We start from the raw sequence: 4,865 nt of genomic DNA, 5'->3' as shown, positions 1-4,865 counted from the left end.
TTCGTGTCATGCATAATCACACTACCTTATGGCAAAATAAACTCTAGTTCCTCCCATTTCACTGCACGTTTGCTACGAGGTGCGAAATCTGGTAATCTGGCGCCAACGCCGACTTGTTTGCCAAACAATTTAGCCTTAAAGCGGTTAGGTGACATCACATGTTTTCGTCTTTGCTACACCCGTACCGCTGTACCGCAGCACCGCTGCACGGTTTCTTGAGAGAGCAACGCGAAACTGTCAACAACATCGGAGAATTTGAACAACATTGGAGGTATTTTCAAATGCCTTTTATAAGACAACGTGCCAGGCCTCGAATTAAGCGACGAGAGAGGCAAGGCAATTTTTTGGGGGCATGTGAGAAATTGTCTTGAATTTTCTCTAAAGTGGATGGGCACCGAGGCAATTTTAAAAGGCATCAAGGCAACTCTCACAATTTGAGAAAGGCACCAAGGCCATTGTTATGAACAACTCCCTGTCATCGTATGAATTCTACTAAAATTTCTCTAAATTTACTGCACTTAGCAAGCTACACACCATACAGATCACTGGCCATTTTTGCGCGAGCGTCGTTTCCCGCGCGGGCTGAGGTCGGGCGTGCAGCATTTAAATATTCGTGTTCTACCACGGGCATACACAGGTGCACAATTTATCGATCGTCTACTGGCAGCGGTTGGCAGCAATACCACGTTATTGTTTTTGCCGAAGGATAGACAGATAGACTGGTATACGGCCTCACGCTCTGCTAGACAATGTACACGCTCTGCGACAAACAGTGCGGCCGCGAACCAGTCTAGGCAGAGGCACCGACGGCAATTACAGAAAAGGGCAAGGCAGGCCACTGCCGTCGGTCGGGTTGGATTTTCAGGGGCAGTACGGCGATTGATAGGGGCACCGTCGGTTAATTCGAGCCCTGCAACGTGCAGTGAAATGGGAGGAACTAGAGTTCATTTTGTCATAAGGTAGTATGATTCTGCATGACACAAAGTATTTGCTAGTCTAGTACTGGAGAAATTAGCGTGTAGATGCGCATAGTGCGGCTTTAAACAAGTTAATAGAGTAAATAGACTCTAAAACAACTTTTGAAGCTGAGTTTTGTTTCTAAATGCACAACGTTTTAGACTCGTGATGGTCGTAGCCATCTGATGTTGAAAGCCGCGACGGAAAGCAGTTTGGAAGTAAAGCATCGTCACGCTATGAGTCAAATTACTAAGCGAAAAATCACCGCACACTTGTGAGTATATGACTGCATGTTGCGTCAAAATTACTTCAACGAAATCCGCCTCACAATGTGAGCATGTAAAATAACTCTTGTGCCGTCATTTTACTTGAGTAAAATATCTCACGTGTGCGCCGGGCATAATTCTTCATTCATCCTTTATCATTATCATTTATCTTACTATTTTCTTATTATACGTTATAAGTCAGTTGCCAGCTGTATTTGAAATTCTCATCTGGTCATGTCGAAATCGAAGTATTTCAGCTGGTGAATAATGCAAGAATCGTATGGAAGATCGTACTGGCCACTGCACGCTAATCACACAGTGGCGATTCCTCAATTGTTACTATGCTTCACTTCCAAACTGCTTTCCGTCGCGGCTTTCAACATCAGATGGCTACGACCATCACGAGTCTAAAACGTTGTGCATTTAGAAACGAAACTCAGCTTCAAAAGTTGTTTTAGAGTCTATTAACTTGTTTAAAGCCGCACTATGCGCATCTACATGCTAATTTCTCCAGTACTAGACTAGCAAATACTTTGTGTCATGCAGAATCATACTACCTTATGACAGATAAACTCTAGTTCTCCAATTTCAATGCGCGTCTGTCTTATTAAAAGTCATTTGAAATAACCTTCCAATGTTGTTCAAATTCTCCGATGTTGTTGACAGTTTCGCGTTGGCTTCAAGAAACCGTGCAGCGTCTGCGCGTTCAGCGGTACGGTCGTGTTAGCAAGACAAAAAACATGTGTGATGTCACCTAACCGCTTTACAAGGCTAAAATTTGTTTGGCAAACAAGTCGGCGTTCGGCGCCAGATTACCAGATTTCTCCACCTCGGTAGCAAACGTTGCAGTTGAAATGGAGGAACTCAGAGTTTTATTTTGCCATTAAGGTAGTGTGATTATGCATGATCATGAAGTATTTGCTAGTCTAGTTAGTACTGGAGAATTAGCGTTTGGATGCGCCCATAGTGCCGGCTTTAACTAGTATGTTACATCCAAAATGTGATTCATAAGTGTAAGTAAAGTAATTTTAATTCAATGGAAGACTCGACGATAGTCGTAAATATTGGTAATTCCACGCCGCGGTTAATTCTACGCGAACGGCTGCGCGAGACCCGAGATAACGGAGCCACGTAACATTTGCGGAATCGTGATTTTGCCTCACGATCGCCTGGCAGGCGTCCCGGGGGGGGGGAATGTTTCTTGCTCGCGGGGGGTGCGCCTAGTGCGTGATCGTGATCTTAGCGTCCTGTCTCGCTGCAGGCCCTGGACTACAAGCAGAATGTTGAGCTATCCTGTGTAAAAGTCGACGTACGAGCGGGCTGCCGACGGATAGGTCTTGTGTTGAAGGGCAACTACTGCACGGTTAACCTTCGCCCGTTGCTCCGGTAACCTCACCACGCTGCCGCTGAACGCGCGACTCGCTCGTCGCCCGCCAGCTCGCCCCCCGCGCGCCGTCAAGAAACCATGGTACGTGATCACATTTCCATCCTAGTCCCCATTCTTCCTTCATATCTCCTCTTCCATCCCCTGCACCGTCTCTTCTTCCTCCTCCTTGTCTCCTCCTTTTCCATGCTGCCACGGCTGTCACTAAACTAATGTAGTGTGCTACTGTCCATCCTCCTCCTGTCTCCTCCTCCTCCTCCTCCCCCTCTTTCTCTCCCGTCTCCTCCCCATCTTTCTTCCCCCGTCATCCTTTCCCGCTGCTGTCTCCCTTCCACTGCTGCCCCGCCTGTCAGAAACCAGCGCTACGTGATAGCTTTCCATCCTACTCCTCCCGTCGCCTCCTCTTCTCCTCCTCCTCTCTCCTCCCCCGTCCGCCTCCTCCTCCTCCTCCTCCCCATCCGCCTCCTTCCTCCTCCTCCTCCTCGCTGTCCTCTTTCCTGCTCCTCTTCCCCTCCACGACTGCCACACCTGTCAAGAAACCTGGTGCTTGCTACTGTCCCTTCCTCCTCCCCTTCTCCTCCCTCTTCTCCCCTCCTCATCCTCCTCCTCGTCCTTCTTGTCCTCCTCCCCTCTTTCCTCCTCCCCCCACTCCTCATCCTCCTCCCTTCCACTGCTGGCCACGCCTGTCACGAAACTAGTACGTGAGCGAGTTGACTGAGCGTTCTCTCTCTTCTGCATCTCTCTCGCTAGTGACGCCGCGACAAGATGGCGGAGCAGAACATACGCGATCCTTGCTCGCCAACCGGCGTTGCGCTCGCGCAGCATGCGACTACAACCGCTCGAGAAGACGCGTGATTGGAATTACAGCAGCAGACTGGTAGGTGCGCGGCGGTCGCCGCGCGTTGCTGCCGCCGCCGCCGGCCGCCTCCCACCCGGCCCGCCGCTGCTTGCTGCTGCACCGACCCCTGCCCCTCCCACAAGGGTACATAGCGGCTGCCGCCACCGCCCACACAGGTAACACATGTCGCCCCATCAACCCCTTACCTTTTTAATAAAAATGACTAACCGTTCTAACTTTTCTTGTGCCATAATAATTATTGTGCGGCATTACAACATCTGTTTCCACAATGGCCCACATCGACGCTAGTTGTAAACATGCGACTGTAGCAGAAGCTGACTTGAAGTCCTTGAATTTTGGGGGATTCCTTGAAAGTACTTGATTAGTAAATGTTGATTTTCTGTTGAAAAGTCCTTGAATCTTCATGAAAATGTCCTTGAATTTTTAGAAAGAATCCTTGCCTGTAATAAAAAGGAAATTTTTGTACCATCAATAATTGTGCAAACCTCATAAAAATTGCGTTAACTGAGAACTTAAAAAGTATAGACACGATAGACAGTTAAATGATGCATCACAAATTACTAGTTGTATAAAATCAGTCAGTAATCAAGCGTAGTTGTAGAAGCTGGACCAGTGCTTTTAGAATAGGGTTTATTAATGTGATCCAGGCGGATGTTTTAGAGCCGTAGACATGCAGTGATTAAGAATGGGGTTATAAATTAAGCAGGTATGTTGTTCTGGTGTATGAATTTCAGATAAAATGTGTGATAAAATGTCCTTGAATTTCCGATAATATGTACTGAAAGTCATTGAAAAATTTCAGTCCTGCTATGAACCATGTCTTCGCCCACAATACATCCCATCGCTCTAGATACGGATGGAACGCTCCTACAAGGTGGTCCGATGTGCCGCCGTGAGTTCGGCGCCTGCGCCACGGAACAGTGAGCTGATACGCACGCTCGTGTTTTAGCCGTGTTGCCGGAGGGCTGGTGGCCCACGCCGCGTTGCCAGCAGGCTATGGCCGGTGCGACCACTTGCCGAGCAGCGGGAGGCCGCCCCGGCAGACCGTGTTGGGACCCCCGCGCTTACAGAGTGGCGCGGCCTCAGGGGGACCAGTCGTCGCAGGCAGCCCATCCAGCAGCCAGCAGCAGCAGCACAGCGCAGCAAACAACAGCAGTGGGATAAGAACTCACAGGTGTTCGGCAGTTTCCTGTAGCAGCGTGCCAGCTTTTGTCGATTGTTATCGGAATCATGTTAGTAGCCTTGTGTGTGCACGCTGAATGTCTGTCTGCCCAGTTGTCGTGGCATTTCACTGTCTATTCATCGATCGATCTGTAGGCTGACAGAATTTGTCACCTTGACAAGAATTGTCACCCTGATACATTGATGACAATCTGTCACACTATGAGCAGTCTCGTTG

Source organism: Priapulus caudatus, unplaced genomic scaffold (assembly GCF_000485595.1).
Source record: "Priapulus caudatus unplaced genomic scaffold, Priapulus_caudatus-5.0.1 Scaffold666, whole genome shotgun sequence".
Classification (NCBI taxonomy): domain Eukaryota; kingdom Metazoa; phylum Priapulida; class Priapulimorpha; order Priapulimorphida; family Priapulidae; genus Priapulus; species Priapulus caudatus.
Note: the sequence above shows the minus strand (reverse complement) of the source record.